General features: G+C 49.8%; 1 protein-coding gene across 6 annotated transcripts in view; it reads right to left on the bottom strand.

Annotated features, from left to right (window-relative positions):
* The window catches only part of SGMS1 (sphingomyelin synthase 1), a 289,527-nt gene that overhangs the window by 114,729 nt on the left and 156,651 nt on the right, over positions 1-18,147 (bottom strand). For 5 of the 6 annotated variants that reach the window (XM_053910258.1, XM_053910261.1, XM_053910257.1 and 2 more), the window contains 2 exons: positions 3,028-3,203; positions 1,307-1,387 (listed from right to left, as the gene is read on the bottom strand). The gene's annotated coding sequence lies outside the window, so the exon portion shown is untranslated. Of the gene's footprint in view, positions 1-1,306; positions 1,388-3,027; positions 3,204-3,327; positions 3,409-18,147 lie in introns of all 6 variants that reach the window. The other variant, XM_053910259.1, reaches the window with a different exon arrangement.

The raw sequence follows: 18,147 nt of genomic DNA, 5'->3' as shown, positions 1-18,147 counted from the left end.
GTATTTACGCCACAGAAATCTCCCTCTCCTCCCGTCCTCCCTCCCGGCTGGGCCAAGTCCTAACATCTCCCCGCATGTCGATTATCGATACGTCCAGTACTAACCCATGGCTGCCCGACAGGAGTAGGAAGTTGAGCTGGCCAACTGGACTCACAATATGGGCTTATCATCTGGAAGCCGTGATACAAATATAAGGAACAAAAGCGATTCCGGCGGACCCGTGAACAGCCCTGGGTCAGGGATGCCAACTTCTCGCACAGTCAGAGCCCCGTGTACAACTTTTGACTCTCCAGAAACGTTAACCACTGGCAGCCCACTGCTGACTGAAGCTTTACTGATAACACACTCAATTAACACACACCTTGTATGTTATGTGTACTATATACTGTATTTTTACAGCAAAGCAAGCGGGAGAAAATGTTATGGAGAAAATCCTAAGGAAGAGAAAATCCGTTTAGTCAAGTACTGTACTGTTAAAAAAAAACAAAAAACAAAAAAAAAACTGTGGACAAGTGGACCCGGGTGATTCAAAGCCGTGTTGCTCAACGGTTAGCTGTACTTTTACGGTGGCCCTATAATGTCCTAGTCATAGCACAAAGTACTGCCCGCAGCCTTTTGCTTTATGAGCGGGATTATCAAATCCAACACACTGATGAGTCAACTGAGCTCGAGGGGCTGAGTAACCACTAAACGCACAACAGCAAGAGTCAGGCCTCCGACTGTGTGACTCAGAAATACACAACCTTTTCACTAGGCAACCCCGTGCACTGACATTATCATCATCATAACGAAACCAAAATCAACCACATTTAACTGTCAGATAACCAGCAACCATTAATGCCACAGATGTGTATAAGAGGAGATGCACCGAGAGGGTGCAGACAAGGAGCTCTATTTTATTCACAGTTGCCAAGTTCAAGTTTCTTCATATTAACCTCCAAAACGTATCCACCAAAAGTTGGTAAGAAATGGGGCCCATGGAACCGAGGGGAACATGAATATCTGTATTTGAGAAGAGCTTATTGAGAAGAGGTTAATATAAAAGGAATCTTCCCTTAATCCCTTAAATACTTAGGCTCTATCTCCCCAACCGCTGTTCCCGACCTAAAATGACACACTTACCAGAAAGAATAATCGCTCAAATGTGAGCATGAGTTTTTTGAAGTGTTTGGGTATTTCTTTTTTAAACATTTTCTCTTTCAGACTTTTCAGTCATTTGCTCGTGCTATGCTTTTGCCATAGTCTCTTGTAGAACATTCACCCGGTAATCGGAAGACTTCCAAGGGGCCAACAAAATTTTACTTACTGATTATTTAAGAAAATTCTTGTCATCTTGGCTTCCTATAAGTTACCAGCTTCTCCCATCATGCCAGTACATTTCCATCACCTGTCGTGAGGAGAAAGGATCTGATGAGGTACATGTCTCAGAAAGACCCATTTCTGGGTTTCTGGGTTCTTTTTCTGTTCTCCGTGACCAAAACATGGAGAAAAATAGCCATCTCTTCCTTTGCCCTCAAAATCAAAAAGGAAGGAGACAATAACAACATAGAGAGAGACAAACGTAACCCCAAGGGAAAACAAAAAATTTAAAGAGCAGTATATCTACTGCTGGGGTTTGGGGAAGTGAACCCCTAAAATGCCCTCCCGTATGTTCTGGGGAAGAACTTTTAGTCTGTTGCCTGGGAGGAAGCATATCAGAGTCGTCTCCCTCCCGGCCCCACCCCTCCTGGCACATTCTCACAGTGAGAGACGAATGTGGCTGGGGGGATCCCAGGAAACCCTGGCTCAGCGCTCAGCGGCTGCACTGGGCGGGGCAGCAAGGAGCTCCCTCTGGCCCTCCGCAAGGACAGCAACGGCGGCCGGCTTCTCTCCAGCAGGAGCTGGAGGACTGGGTCAAGGCTGCCGGAGTTGAACTCTGTTTCAGTTTCAGAGAAGGAGGTAATTGAAGCCTGCGAGGTCTCCAACCCTGCTTTACCAGTAATTAAGCGACCATCTGTGTTGATTCCCATTTGGATCGTGGCTCTATTTCTCCAATTGTCTACAATTTACAGAACAGGAAAGATCAATCACGAGGGGATCCAGGCCCCCACCCTCAACAGGACACCACACGGTTGACACCGTGGCTCCAGGTCCCACCGCTTCCTGGCCACGTGACCTTGGGGAAGTCCATTCATCTCTTCCCAGCCCCGATTTCTACTTTTCTGAAAGAGGGTCAAATGCCCCCTAGTATACTGTGTGGTTGAGAACATTCAACTAGAGGAAGGATAAAATCTGCCGAGCCAAGCATGCTTTGATCCGACAAGGGTATTGGCCCAGGACCCGGGACACCCACCGCTCAAGGATCAGATTTGCTAACTTACCCATGCGTACAATTCAAATATTGGAGATTCATGTAAGTCACGGAGCACGTCACATGCTCAACAAAGTGCCTTCCTTCTTCCAAGAGCAAGGCATTCAGAACAATGCTTTACTTTCAATTTTTACATTTCGTAACACTTTAGGGTCCACGTCCCTAAAAGGGACAGGAAGTTCTGCTTTGTTTCCCTTCACAGGGGAGCCCCAAACGAAAACACAACACCTCTGCCAGGCAGAATGCAACTATTGCTTATTTTACACGAAGAATGTAGAGCTTTAAGTGGACAAGACGTACAAAACGGGAACCTGTTTCTCTGAGGCCTCAGTGTTGTCATTCAGGGAGAGGAGATGCACGCTAATTATGAAATGGCTCCATGCGCTGAGGCGCCATGAGAGACACTGTCGTCTCGGTTATGGAATAGACGGAAGCCTCAAGTTCTCCAAACCGGAAGGGTGTGCGTGTGCATGTGTGTGTGCATGTGCGTGCGTGTGTGTGTGCGCGTGTGTGTGTGAGACTAAGGGGGGGCATAAAGAAAGGAAAGAACGGACCAAATGCCACATAAATCCAGAGAGCCTCCTGGTAACAAAGAAATCTGCCCAGCAGGGAAGGACTGGAGAGTCAAGGTCTTAGAGATTACACCCAGCACTGAGAGGACGGAGTGCCAGGCTTACCGGCTAGCAAGAGCTCTGTATGCTGGTCGCCTGGCACGGAAGACTCTCAAAACCACGGACAGTGGAGAAGGGTCGGACACGGGCTTGACCAACAGGCTTGAACGCCACTCCTGATGTGCACCCGCAGGGTGCTCTCTGCCGGGCTACCGAATCCTTCCAAGCCTCGGTTTCCAGGCCTGCAAGACAGGGATAATGACACATAGTGTGGTGAGAAGTTACACAGATCGGAGATAACGCATATTCAGCGCCCATCGGAGCCTATGTCCCCACGACATGACGGCAACGATCGTGTTTACTTACTAATGCAAGTACGGTAGCCTGTTAAATTCACGGCTCCAACTGCAATGATGGCTTAGACCCCTTCAAATCCAGACTCCTTCCCTATGTGAACATTTTGGAGAGAGGTTCAAATCAGACTTTGGACAAGAACATCAAACTTTCCGAAGCTGCTCTGAAAGGAGTGTCAAATAAAAACGCCCATCTCAGGGGACAGCCTTCACTCATGTGCACATAGAAAGCCCTCGCTGTGCATTTGTGAGCATTCCTCATATCGGCACCGCGTTTCTTTTTTTGATGCTAAATTCTTGAAAGAGGGAATGAATCATTTCCACCGGTGCTAATCCTTCTGGTGTGCAATGCAATGCCAAGTACTCGGCGGGCATCTGCGGGAAAGAAAAGCCGCACCGAGGATGGCAGGCGGCCTGTCACCAAGGCTAGCTTCACACTCCGGCCTCACCAACAACAGTATGGATCTGTCAGCTGTGTTTTCCAGGAAAAAGAAAAAGACCCACAAGAGAGGCAACACCAACTTTTTTGTTTAGTTTATTTATTTTGACAGAGAGAAAGAGAGCATGTGAGCATGAGAGGGGGAGGGGCAGAGAGAGAGGGAGAGAGAGAGAGAATCCCCAGCAGGCTTCTCGATGTCAGCGCAGAATCCGGGACGGGGCTCGAACGCACGAACCGCGAGATCATGACGTGAGCTGAAATCAAGAGTAGTACGCTCAACTGACTAGGCCCCCCTGGTGCCCCAACACCAACTTTTAAACAGAACTTTCTATGTGAAAAACAGTGCTCCTTGACCCCGCCTACACCACCCTGTTTGGGACTCACCCCGGTGATGCTGACTGCTTGGAATAAGTTGATTACCCTTCTTTTATCCTCAAAACCAGCATACAACGCACACAAGAAAATCTGTCTTGTTACAGGTTAGAGCTGATTTTTTTTTTTCACAAGACCTGCTGTCCTCACTTCAATGGAAACCATTTTAATAGGTTCATGGCATGAAATTCCTCCTCCAAGTCAGTACTTTACCGCCACGGTGGTTATTCGCAAGAACAAGCGACTTCCGCTGTTGACGTTAACGAACGACCCGTCTGGCAGCAGGTGCTGTGCTGAGTCCCGGGGTGGAAGAAGGGGTCGTACGTGCTTGAGATGAAGTGCGTTCGAAGGAACGCAGTGCAGTGGTAGTCTCACCAGAATACAAGCCATTAACTTAGCTGCCGCACTTAGAATAATCTGGATGTGGGACTCCTGGCTGAGCATGTTGACATGCTCGATCCTTCTCGATCCTGCTTCTTATACGACGTGAAGATTCCACAGCCGCCGTGCAAACACCTGTCTGAGGAGAACGACTCCTGTTTTGCACGGAAGCTCCGGCCCGCAGGGGCAAGGACAGCACTTGCACGGGCACCGAGGCCGCGCAAGTGGATGAAAGCTCGGGTGCCCCCGAGGCGTGTCGTTCCGGACCCTTCGCCCCTTTTCCCCCAGGGAGCTAGTTCGCTAAGACGGGTCCGAGCTTCCTCGCAGGGCGACAGCGTCCTATGGTCATCAAGAGCATGTGCTTTGCGGACGCACAGAGCAACGGAGCCCCTGGGCGTGCTGCTGCATGGCTGTAAGCCTCGCTTTCCTCCTCGAGAGACTCTGCCAGCAGCAGCACCACAGCTCAGTGCGGTGACGCGGGCTCCGAGACAGGGCGCCCGCAAACGCTTTAGTGAAGCCCACGGCAAACAAGGTCTCGTTGGATGCTGCCGCTGCTGGAGGAAGTCCACTATCTTCGTCCCGGGGAAGCCAGCAGGGACGGGCAATGTCACCGAAACAAGAGGTGTCCTCGTGGGCTCAAGTATCTCCAGCCACCTTGCCAGGAGGCCAGAAGAGGGCTTGAAGAAACGGTTCATCTGGCAGTCACACGCAGGCCGCTCCGATCGTTACACATACAGATCTTGGGAGCAAAGAGGGAGCGGCAGCCCCCACAGAGGTCTGTTGGCCAGTGGAAAACCCGGAAACGTTCACACCCGGCACACAGAAACAAAACGGAATCACGCGCTCGACACCGCCCAGCTACTAAATGGCAGAGCTGGGGTTCGAACCCAGGCGGCCGGGCTTGGCTCCCGCCGCTTCACCCCGACAGCACACGGCCCCCCCGCGGCGAGGATGAGCAGCGAGACGCGGACCGAGAGCAGGCCCGAGAAAGGCAAGAAACGCCCCGAACACGCCTGAAGAGATGATGATACCAGACATCAGTTAACAGAGCCGAAGAGTAAGAGGGCGGAAACCACTAACGATTCTAAATGAGAAACTCAAGCACGGTCACAGCGAGAGACCGTAGGAGGACGGCACCGGGAACGTGAACTCACCCTGGGGTTCAGCACGTGCTTGGAGACGGCAGTGACCAGAGACACCAAAGCAGAAAGGACCCCACTCGGGTCCTTGATGTAAAGCACATTATGACCCAGAAACGCCTGCTAGGGAATGTGTCACATGCTCTAAGTGCCAGCCGTCCCGGGAGGCTCACCAGGGACAGCTCCCTGCCCCCGTCCTTGCATCTCTGCAGCAGAGGAGGAGGAAAGGCCACCCCGGTGGCTGGACTGTCTGTGGGCGGGAGGAAGGAAGGAGGCGGAAGGGACGAGAAGCAAGCTCCCGGTGAAGAGGGAAAATGCACAGACAGGGCGGTGTCCACGCGCCCAGGCGGCCTCAAATGTGGCCGGCTCCAACGGCCCCAAGGCCCCTGTGTCTCACCACCCACGCCTGTGTCACAGCCACCCCCTGAGCAGGTTAAGGCCTGAGATTCTTCGTGACTGACGGAGCAAGCGAACACGACGAGATACATCCGGTTACCTCCCGGAAGCCTGGAGTGTCCATTCGGCTGCAAGATTCCCTCCCTCGCTGGCTTTGAGGAAGAGCCACACGAGGGCAGCGTCCCGCCCACGGCTAACACGGAGCAGGGCCTCAGTCCCGGAGCCCACGAGAGACCGCCAACAGGCCCGGGAGCTGACGAGGAAAGCCTTCCCCGGTCGAGCCTCACATGACACAGCAGCTCTGGCAGAGGCCTTGACTGCCGCCCTAAACTCGTCCCCCGCGAAATCACGCCCGGACTCCCGACCCGCAGACGCCGCGAGACAGCGTGTGCGCTGAGTAAGCCGGTTTGCCGCGACCGTGTTCCGCGGCTCCAGGTAACTCATACGGGAAGGGAAGTCGGCAAGGGAGGCTGACGCAACCACGGGCGCTTCCGAGACAGGAGGGGAAGGAAGAGAGAGGCCCCGGGGCCGGGGCGCGGGAGAGGGGCCTACCCATCCACGGTCTCTGACTCAGACCCGAGACTCCTCTCTGACCGCACACGTCCTCTCAGCCTGCTCCTGCCACACAGAGGATGTAACGGAACATGCTGACCAAGGAAGCGGCGGTCTTACAAATGGTGGTCTGGTCACCCGGCGGCCCTGCACGAGCACGCGCACATTTAAAGCAGCAAGAGGATTCTTTATAATGTGTATTTATTTTTGAGAGAGGGAGAGACAGAGCGTGAGCGGGGGAGGGGCAGAGAGAGACGGAGACACAGAATCCGAAGCGGGCTCCAGGTTCTGAGCTGTCAGCACAGAGCCCCACGCGGGGCTCAAACCCACCACGAGATCATGACCTGAGCCGAAGTCGGACGCTCCACCGACTGAGCCACCCCGGCGCCCCCGGCAAGAGGATTTTGATCACCACAGGCGCTATGCTGGGATCCTACCTCTCGTAAAACAATTTGAACGAAAGAGTGTTTCAAATGTGATGGAACAGACTTCAGCACTTTATGAAACTCACGTTCAGAGATACGAGCTGGAGACTTTCTGTATTAGTGGTTTTGAGAACAGCATAAGAAGTAAAACATCCAAAGTCCCATCTAACTCTTGCTAGTAGGGGCTCCTTAAGAACCAAATAGAAATGTTCTCAAGTCCCCTGAGCAAGTACCAGTAACTTTGACAAAGCAACCCAAGAGGAGTTCCCAAGCAGAGCACGTAGCTAAGACTAACTCACTGAGCCAGGGACCTCTTACCGCAACAGGCCCCCTCGCTGCCCGGAGACACCGGTCGGGGGATGGACAACTGCATCGTTTCAGAGCTGGGGAATCCTCGTTCATCTCCCAGGCCTAGCCTCGCCGTGACAGGTGACGACACACGGGACCCAAACACTCCAAGGGGCCGACCCGTCCAGGCTCACTCAGAAGCGCGGAACCCGGACCTCCTGTTTCCCAGGCCCCTTCGTCCCCCCGTCGACCCGACTCCAGCTTCAACCAGGAACAGCAAAGTCAGTGGGATCAGATATTCCGTGAGGGACAAGCCTGGAGAGGCCTTTCCACGACGCTATCAAGCTCCTACTTGGAAACAGCGAGCCCTGTGGCAAGAGAAAGAAACGACCTCGAGGACCCGTTCGTATTAAACGTGCGCTTCATTTCCCAAAGCGAGGCCCGGCGTTTTCGGAGGAAACGGAGGTGCCCCTAAAGTCGGCTGCCTTTTCTTACGAATGATCTGCTTTTTTCCTTTTTAAATACACACGAGGTGGGGAAGAGCGGCTGGTGCCAGCGTGTCCCTCCCGCTGCCTCACACAGCCCCGCCCCGAAGCCCACGGACCCGTCCCACAGACCCGTCCCACGGACACTCCGGGCTTCCCTCCGATGGCGGAGCGCTGTGCTCGGGGCTGCACGTCGGGAGCCGTTGACCCAAGCAAGTCGAGTGTCCTCGTGTCTCTGGCAGAAGTGACCTCATCTGAGCCAGCAGACACCGCAGACAGGGGGATCCCCTCACGTGTGGGAGGCTGTTAGGAACGCAGACCGGAGTTCTCTTTTCTCCGAGAAACTTCCGTGTTTAAAATAAGCAGCAGCTTGCTTTTGTGCGTGATGACATGGCCCCTACCCCAGCAGCGGGCGTTACCAAAGCAAAGCGGTCCGACGGCTGTCCCCGGGTCACAGCCCTCCAGAACTCCCGTCACGGGACCCTTCCCACAGCCTAAAAGCAATTAAAAAAACAAACAAACAAACAAAAAACGGTGGTCATTCATTCACCATTCTCCTTCCTAATCTTTTCCTCAGGACCAAGAATAAATACGTGTTTAAAACAAAGCAAGAAGAACGAAAGGCTCATTTCCTCGCTTGGAGCTGGCAGTCTTGTCTCCTCGGCATGGACTTAAGCCACTACGGGAGTTACCTGGACAGGACGGTATCCAACCTGCATGTTTTAAACGCACGTGAGCGCCCGGACAGAGTATTACTAATACAAATATTGCTGCAGCTAAAACAAACTGCTCACCGCACGCGGGCCTCTCTTCCAAATGTTTCACACGCACTAACTCACTGACGCGGACGACGGCATGAGGAGTGGGGACGCTGTCATTATCCTGGCTTGACAGGAGAAGAAACTGAGGCCGAGTTACTGAGAACACAGGCACGGTTATTCAGGGAGCAGCCACTCAGCAGAGGGCTGGCAGGAACCCCCTACTCCCTGTGGCCTCAGGTTTCCATCTGGAACCTTCCCTGGGAGAAGGGAAAGAAAACCCGCTGGGTTTTACTTCTAATTAAACCTCTTTCTGGAGGGCTAACCACCACTGGTCCGCCCGCCGGTCCGAAGACCGATGAGAAACAGAGGCACCGGCCCATCTGTCCATCCTCACAAACCCTGACACAAGGCAGTTCTAAAGCCCAAATGGGTGGTGGCAAGATCTTTGAGGAAAAAGGTAAATATTTCTTTTATGGAAAAGGAAACCCAAAGGGATGCGAGCACGTAAGCGACTCGACTCGTGCAACAACGTGTCTGCAGAGTGCGTCCTTCTAGAACACTCTTCTACCTCGCCGTCAGGTGCCATCTGAAAGACGAGGTCATTCCTCTACTTTCTTCTCTGTGTTAGATCTAAAAACACGATCTCCTTCCCGAATGCGTGAAACGCACGCAAGCAACCTTGGCCGCTGGAGCCCCCTGATCTAAGTGGCTGAGAATTCCTGGGCGTCAGTCGCTGTGTTATTCGCACACGACGGCCGAGGGATGCCGGTGGCATGTACTGCCTCCAGCCTGGCAAAGCCTGAGTTTTTATCAGCTGCACGATACTTCCACCGCAGACAAGGATGGGGACAAAATTTCCGCCCACGCTCTGTCATCCGGGAATAAAAAGGGCTCTAATTCCCTGGCTTATCCCTTGAACTTTCATATACTCTCCAAATGCAGTGCTTCCGGTTTTCAAAATATACTCAAAGGGCTTTCATTCAGTAAAACTGGTTTTTGTGCGTGTGTGTGATGGAGGTACTTTTATGCAGATAATGTGAGCTTCGTGCTTTCCTATTCAAACCGTATTTAATAAGAATAGTTTCCTTGGTGTTACCTGAGCCAAAATCTCGAAATAAAAACAGGCCGCATTTGTTCCACAATAAGTTGAAAACCAGCATTCTCTTTTTCCCAGAGGTACTAACCGGAAGGAAGCCGGCCACCCGGCACGGTCAGCTTTACGGAGAAGGACGAATCACAGACACAACAGCACTTCTGTCCCTGCATCCTCCCAACCACCCTGATGCCCCATTTCCAGAAAAACCACCTGAGGTTCAGAGAACTCAGAGAAGCACGGGGACGTGCCTCAGGTAAGCTCCTTTCTAGTGGAGGGCTCGGCCCCAAACAGTTTTCGTGGAGCCACAATCTGTGCCTTTTCTCCTCGAGGCCTCTAGGAAGCGAGACATGATGGGAAGAGCTCCCGAGACTGAGCAGTGGACAAAACGTAAGCAGAGAAGAGCCGAAAACAAAGAGGGACACTGATGCGCTGTGACATGAGGTCATGTGATGTCAGCCGCGCGGTTACTGGCTCAGCCTGCGGGAACTGGTCAGGAAGGAGAGAAGAAAGAGCAAAACCGGACAATAAGGACAAACGGCGGGCTGGCTACGGACAGCATGAGAAGAAATAAATACCCACCAAAATGAAGAAACTGTGTGGGGCGTTGGATTATGGATCGTGCCTAGGCCAGTGGCCAGGAAACGTTCTCCATACAGGCCCGAGAAGTCTGCAGGGCGCACAGAATCTTCCGCAACTACTCACCTCTGTCATCACCGTGCGAACGCATCACCGATAACACGCAAGCGAGTGGGCGTGGCCACGTGCCAATAAAACCATATTTATAACAACAGGTGTCAGGCCAGACTTGGACTTCCTGCTGCTGTCTGCCAGCCCCTGGCCTCCACGGCCACCTGACCTCCATACAAAACCGAGGTGATACTAAAGAAGCAAAGACAAAATGCGACAGCCGACGTAAAATCCTGGGGCGACGTAACGGTCCCCTCACGTGGGGCCACCCCCACAAGCACCGGTCCTGTGGGCGCTCAGCCTGACCACTGGATGAAGAGACTCGAGGGATGCGTGTGTTTGGCGTTAGCTCATCCCAAGTTATTAAGATTCAAAGAACCAACCCGTAAAATATTGTGTCGATTATGACTCATGAACAGGTAAGCCCAGTCTTACCACGTAATAACACGGATGCCATATTTTATACGGGCAATTATGGGAAATATCACCCCAATGTTCCCAAAGTAACTACAGAAGAAAACTGTCGGGAAGAGAGGCAGCCGAATGAATCCCGACGTCCATCTTGGCCAGCTCGCCTACCTGGAAAACTCTGACTTCCTGTGCCATTTCCTTCCTAACTGTTGTTCTTCACGCAAGGGTCAATCTAACCACCTTTTTCCTCCAAGAAGCTCTTCTCAAACACCCCAGATGAGGTCAAGACACTTGCCCTGCACGCCCCTGACACTGAACTTCTTCACTACTCTTGGCATGCTGACACTTCCTTCCTAGCTCAACGCCTGCCTCCCTTGTCGACCATGAACTCCAGAAAGCTGCCTTGTTCAACACCTACACACGAGGCTGGTGACGAGAGCTGCACTAAACAGAAGGCTCTGGTGTTTCAAGATGCTGCTCTGCCCCGAGACCCACCTGGTCATCACCAAATCAGCAGAGCACGATTCTGCAGAGCAGCTCTGGAGCTTTTCCAGCCTGTGCCATGTACCATGTGATGAAGCCAGAGAGAGGACCGTGTTCACGTGCCCTGAGGCAGTGTGGCCCTGAGTTCAACAGAGGACGGGCAGGAAACCTGTTCCTAGGCGTGTTCAAGTAGAAGCTGCAAAGAGGTTTTCTCTCACGCTTATCAGTTACGGAAACACATGTGGTTTTGGGTGGTGATAAAATGTCGCTTAACCTAGGCCCCGGAAAATTCAAAGCTATTTACCTGGATGGATTTTAAATGAGCATCTGCACAATTTCTTTTTTGTTTCAATACGTGCACACGGCACGTATAACAACACAGACAGCGGCACACATATAGAGCTGTCTGAACTAAGAGGGAAATAAGGCAGATTATAAAATACATGTACTATGAGCCGTTTGTGTCAATGAAAACAGAAAAAGTAGCTAAAATGACGTACGCCCCACAGTGTGGTTGTACCCGGTAGAGGGATCTGGGTTAACTTAATAGACTTCCCTTTTATCTATCAGTACAGTTGACCCTCTGAACTGCACAGGTCCACGTACATGTGGGCTTTCTCAGTAAATACAGTCCAGTACAGTAAATGTGTTTTCTCTTCCTTATGGGTTTCCTAGTAACATTCTCTTTTCTCTAGCTTATTCTATTGTAAGAATATAGTAAGTAATACATACAACATACAAAATACGTGTTAAGCTACTGTTTATGTTACAGGTAAGGCTTCCGGTCAACAGTAGTTACGTTTTGGAGAAACGAAAGGTATACGTGGATTTTCAACCATGTTGGGGTGGCAGGTGGTCGGTGCCCCTAACCACCCCACATTGTTCAAGGGTCAACAGGGTTTTCTTTCTTTTTGTACAATGACCACATATTTTTGTAGTTTTTTAAGTAATCTCAAACAAAAAATCTGATTAGACAATTCTTCAAAGCTGTTTCAAGGAAATATTATATAGACAGAAAATGCGAAACATGGCAATGCTGTTATTATTTAATAGGGCGTTGCTAATAGAGTAAAAAAAACAAACAAACTGATTCTGACCTGCTTAAATGTTCACCCATTCCTATCCAATATCGTCACGCCCATACATCTTACCATGGTGAACACCACACAAAAGCAAAACAGGACCAACACCAATGCTGAAGGTGTTCATTTCAGCTTCTAACTACATTCTTACTTTTCCTGGAGCACGATATATTTTAAGTTGGCCCAATTTCTCTCTGGTCTTGGACTCTGAGAACTGCACAAACTTACCTCGCCAACTTCAGTGACCAAAATGAATTCAGGGTGGTAAGAAACTTCAAAAGTGCAATGTCCTGTCCTAAAGGTTATTTATATAGGTCAGAAATTGGCAGGCAGGCATTAGGAATGTCCTCGCAGTTACCTGAAATTTAATTCCGATGTTTACACTGGAGTCTTTAAGTACATATACTAAGTATGTTTAATTTCAATTCATGTGGTAATCGAACATCAGCCTATGCCTAAATCAGACCGATTACCACATTTCCCATCTTGGATTATATTTTAATATCTTACATTTCTTTTCATAAACACTAAGTATCTCATAAATACTGTCTTGTAGTTAATGCTCTATAGGCCAGTAATGACAGTTTCATCCATTATACATGACTTGAAGAGATTTTGAAGCTCCAAATGAAAGAGGTTTGACCCTTCTTCATAAAGGACTGAAATGAACCACACAAAACAAATTCTTCAGGAGACTGGCTTTCTGATTACAGAGCTGACCTCCACCCAATAACAATTATAAACAGTGGCCGGATATAAAATAAACTTTGAAGGTGGTGGAAAACAACCAGGCAGAAAGTCAACTATCTACAGCCCTTCAAGGAAGAGAATCACACTCAGTGATAATTTATATTTATACGGCTGATCCCATGAGAGTGGAACCATGCTGGGCCACAGCAGATGGAACTCAAAGAGCAAACCACAGCCTTGTAGGTCAGAATACGGACCTGCCAGGGTGGCAGAAAATTGAGGAAGAAAGTCCCCCAAATGAGGAAGCCATGGAGAGTGAAGTCCCAAATTTGCAAATAAGCTCCACATTTGTTGGCTAAACTGGGAACTATGAGTCCAAGGATCCTGAGGGAAACAACATTTGAAACATTTGTAGGATGCTGACCAGTTCCAACAGCTGCCCAGCAGCTCCGGGGGCCTGAGAAAGGCCTCGGGCTCCTCTGGAAGCACGGAAGGACCCTGGCTTAAGGCACAAAGATGGCTTCCCAAGGCAAGAAGACATTTCCTGGGAGGTACAGGCAAAACAGAGAGAGCAAAGCATAAGAAGTAATATTTGAGCTGATTTGCCAATAATTTAACTGCCTGTTTGAACACACTCAACCTTCCTCGGGGGAACATAACAGAATTCATGTCTTTACAATACAGCATCTGCAATGTCCTGCCATACGATTAAAAATGAATACAAATGGGAGATGTAAATCCATAATCCAATCAGTCCACAGAAATAGACCTACACATGACCCAGAAAATGGAATCAGAAGACAAGGATTTTAAATTTTTTTTTTCAACGTTTTTTATTTATTTTTGGGACAGAGAGAGACAGAGCATGAACGGGGGAGGGGCAGAGAGAGAGGGAGACACAGAATCGGAAACAGGCTCCAGGCTCCGAGCCATCAGCCCAGAGCCTGACGCGGGGCTCGAACTCACGGACCGCGAGATCGTGACCTGGCTGAAGTCGGACGCTTAACCGACTGCGCCACCCAGGCGCCCCAGAAGACAAGGATTTTAAAATACCAATGCTAAATATACTGAAGAATTTACGGAGAATGACAGACAGAATGGGTAAAGAAATGGAAAGTTGCCGCAGAAAGATTAAGAAAAAAATGAAAGAACCAATGGACATTCTAGAACTGAAAACTACAATGTCTGAAATAAACAATACTGGATTAGATGAACAGATTATCAGCTTGGACACAATAATGCAAAGGCACTGGTGAACTTGAAGTTACATCAATATAAACCGTCCAGGCTGAAGCAAGGAGAGAAAAACAAGGGTTTACAAAGAGCCTCCAAGAGCTCTAAGTGGTCTAATTTACAAGTTAAAGGCCAGTCTAGAGAATGGGGTGGAAAAATATATGTAGAGAAACACAGGCCAGAGACTTTCAGAACTGAGCAAAAACAGCAATGTACCACAGTAGGATGTTCAGTTAACCACAAGAAAACCTCGCCCAGTCATGAAAACCAAAGATAACAACAACGAAGATGTGTAGATGTAACCAGAGAAGACAAGACACAGAGAAGTAATATGAATGATGGCAGACAGCTCATTAAAAATAGGAGGCCAAAAGACAGCCAACAACGTCCTGAAAGAACTAGGGGGGGGTGGGGGGAGAGAAACTTTTCTATGAATTCTATGCACAACAAAAACCCTTCAAGAATAAAGGAAATAAAGGGGCGCCTGGGTGGCCCAGTCGGTTAAGCGTCCGACTTCGGCTCAGGTCATGATCTCACGGTTCCTCAGTCCAAGCCCCGCGTCGGGCTCTGTGCTGATGGCTCGGAGTCCGGAGCCTGCTTCAGATTCTGTGTCTCCCTCTCTCTCTGCGCCTCCCCTGCTTGCTCGCACGCTCTCTCTCTCTCTCTCTCTCTCAAAAATAAACATTAAAAAAACAGATGTATGCGTTTATAGTCAACTGATTCTTTTTGACCAAGATATCAAAATAATTCAGTGGGTATAAGAATAGCCTTTTCAACAAATTGGGCAGAAACAAATAAATATCCACATGGAAAGATGAATGAATCCTTACCTCTACACCTCACATAGAACTAACCATAGAAGCTGAAACTATAATGCAGGAAAACAGGAGAATATTTTTGTGACCATGGAGCAGGCAAAGCACTATGGATAAAAGAAAAACAAAACAAAACAAAACAATAAATTGGACTTCATCAAAATTAAAACTTCTGCTTTTGGAAAGACACAGTTAAGAAAATAAAAGGACAACCACCAACTGGAAAATACACTACACATATCTGACAAAGGACTCATATCTAAAATATATAAAGAACAGCTGTAATTCAAGAACTAAAAAGCACAAAAAGTTAAGAATAAAAAAGTCACACTGTCCAGCTTTTTAAAAAAGCAAAAGACCTGACTCGATTACCTCATGAAACAAGACACAGGAATGGCCAAGAAGCATATGACAAAATTTTCAACATCATTATCATCATAGGAAACCACAAAGTACCCCATTATACCCATCAGAATGCTGATTCTGATACTGACCAATAATATACAAGAAATACAAAGAATCCTGTTATTCCTCTGGAAGAACACAATAATTTTAAGAAAGGAAAATTTATTTGGTAACTAACTCCATATAACCGCGTTTCTTAGCTCAAGGAAAAACAACACATATACCTTTTTTTTTTTTTTTTTTTTAAGTTTTTATGTAAACTCCAAGGATGTGAAGAAAGGGGAACCCTCTTACACTGTTGGTGGGAATGCAAACTGGTACAGCCCATTTTATACGTCTTAAAAAAAACCCAGATCCTACCCACTGCAAATGGGATTGGGCAACTCTGTCTGGTATGTGCCCGCATCCTCGGTTCCAGCCACACAGCTGGTCTGCCTGGGGTGGGTTCCCACGCAAGGTCAGTCTGAAGGCCAGGCTCAAAATGAAGAGAGGGTCTAGGTCAGTTTCCACCCTGAGGAACGCAACTGTGATACAAATCACTTCCCTTCTCCGGAGCCTACTCTTGTCCCCTCTGCTGGAATTAGCCATTTCAAAATCAATAGTGACCTCCGACACTGCCAACGCCAGCGGTCAGTTCTCGTTCTCCTTTAATACGACTTAGCAGCAGCATGCGACACAGGTGACCTCTGGCTTCTGTTCCAAACCCGCGCCTTACTTGGCCCCCAGAACCCCGAGCTCGCTTCCACCGCCCTTCCCTCCGGCAGTTCCTTTTCTCTCTCCTTTGTGGGCTCTTCCTGATCTCTGCAAGCACCAAAAGGGTCACTCAGTTCAATTCTCCATGTCTCCTCTGTTATCATTTCCCCTCTAAGTCAGCGGTCCTCAAACACTTTGATCTCATGACCTCTTCACACTTTTAGAAACCATTAAGGAGCTCAAAAAGCTCGTGTGTGTAGCGGCCTTATATCCATAGTTACTGGGATGGAAAACTGAGAAAATCTTTAAATATTTAGTAATTCATCGAAAAGCAACGCTAAGCCCATTACATGCCAACGAAAGTAACATATTCTAATGAAAAATATATTTTCCAAAACGACAAGACATGTATTTTGGAAGAAGAGTGCCAGTGATTGGCATTCTTGAAAATCTCTTTAATATCCAGCTTAATGGAAAATGGCCGATTCCCAGGTCTGTGTCCGCGTTCAGTCTGCTGTGACGTCCCACACAGCCTCTGACAAGCTCTACTGGAGGTCTTAGTATTGCTGTAAAAAGTCTGGACCCTGCAGACCCCTACAGAGGCCCAAGGACCCCTTCGGGTGGCCTCATCCAAGCCCCTGGTTTTAAGTACCATCCCTCCAAGGGCAACTGCCAGTGAAAAGGTAACCCCAGGGGGGGCTCTCTGAGCCTTCAGGTTCAGACAGCCAACCACCTTCTCTGTATGCCCACTTCGATATCCAAAAGCTATGTACCTGAACTCATACGCACTTGCCCGCCCCCCACAACCCCAACATTTTCTTCCTGCATGTTTCCCACATCTCTGTAAATGGTAACTCAACCTACCGGCAGCTCAGGCCAAAATCTCTGGAGAAATCCTAAATGCCTCTTTCTCCCAAATCCACACCTGACCGCACCCAAATTCTGTGAGCCTTCTTCAGGAGTATCCCCAGAATCGGACCACGTCCTGCTCACCCTTCACTCCCCGCTCCCTATCCAAGCTTCCCTGGCTGGCCTGCACTCCGGCAAGAGCCTCCTAACTGGTCTCTGCGCATCCCCCCTGGGTCCCCTATGTCACGCCCTTCACACGGCAGCCAGAACGTTTGGAGCCTGAGTCCGATCACGGCGCTCCTGTGCTTACGGCCTCAGGTACTTTCTGGCCGCACTGAGACCAAGAGTAGAGGCCCCGTGCGGTGGGGCCCGGACTCACTATGTCCCTGAACCCGCACCTCACTGCCCCCCTCGCTCACTCCTGTCCAGCCACGCCGGCCCCTTGGCTGGCACCAGTGCAGGCTCTTCTGGAGGAGGGTCTTTGCGACTGCGGTTTTTGGGCCTCAAACACACTTCCGTCAGATACGCCGGGACTGCAGCTTGCCCCCCAGTGAGCACTGACACCCCTGCATCAAAGATGCCATACTGACCGTCCCTCCACGCGTTTGCCCTGCTTTCTTTTCCCTCCTAAAACTCACCAATACCTGGCACATGTGACTCTTCTCCCCCTCCGGATGCAATGAGAGGAGGGACGCTGTCTGGCTCAGGGCCATAGCCCAGGACCCAGATCGGGGCCTCTGTAGGAGGCACGCAGGCCGGTCGTTAGAGCAGATGAACAGAGACGCCGGCCCAGACAGCATCAGAAACCAAGGGCGCAATTGACGAGGCAGAGGCCAGGAGGGCCACATGCAAACCAGCCCTTGGAAGGAGAAACCATAAATCTGGGGAAGCAGCACCGTGACAAAGGCTACCAGTGCAAGGAGACAGCACCTGGTGGACTGAGCCCCTCTGGAGCCAGGGCACCAAGCCATCAACCTTTACGTCTTCCCAAGAGCAGCGCTCACAATTCCCTGGAAATGCGCCAACATCTTCGGGCCACGAGCGTTCCCCCCCGCCCCTGCAACGGCTCTGGAACCAGTTCAGTCCCATCCTAACCCCTTATGTACTTAAATCTTAAGTAGGAAAGAACGCATGGCCAGCACAAAGGAAAG

The sequence above is a fragment of the Panthera pardus genome, unplaced genomic scaffold (genome assembly GCF_024362965.1).
Source record: "Panthera pardus isolate Hobbes unplaced genomic scaffold, ASM2436296v1 HiC_scaffold_22, whole genome shotgun sequence".
Taxonomy (NCBI): Eukaryota; Metazoa; Chordata; class Mammalia; order Carnivora; family Felidae; genus Panthera; species Panthera pardus.
This window is presented reverse-complemented; position numbering and strand designations above follow the sequence as displayed.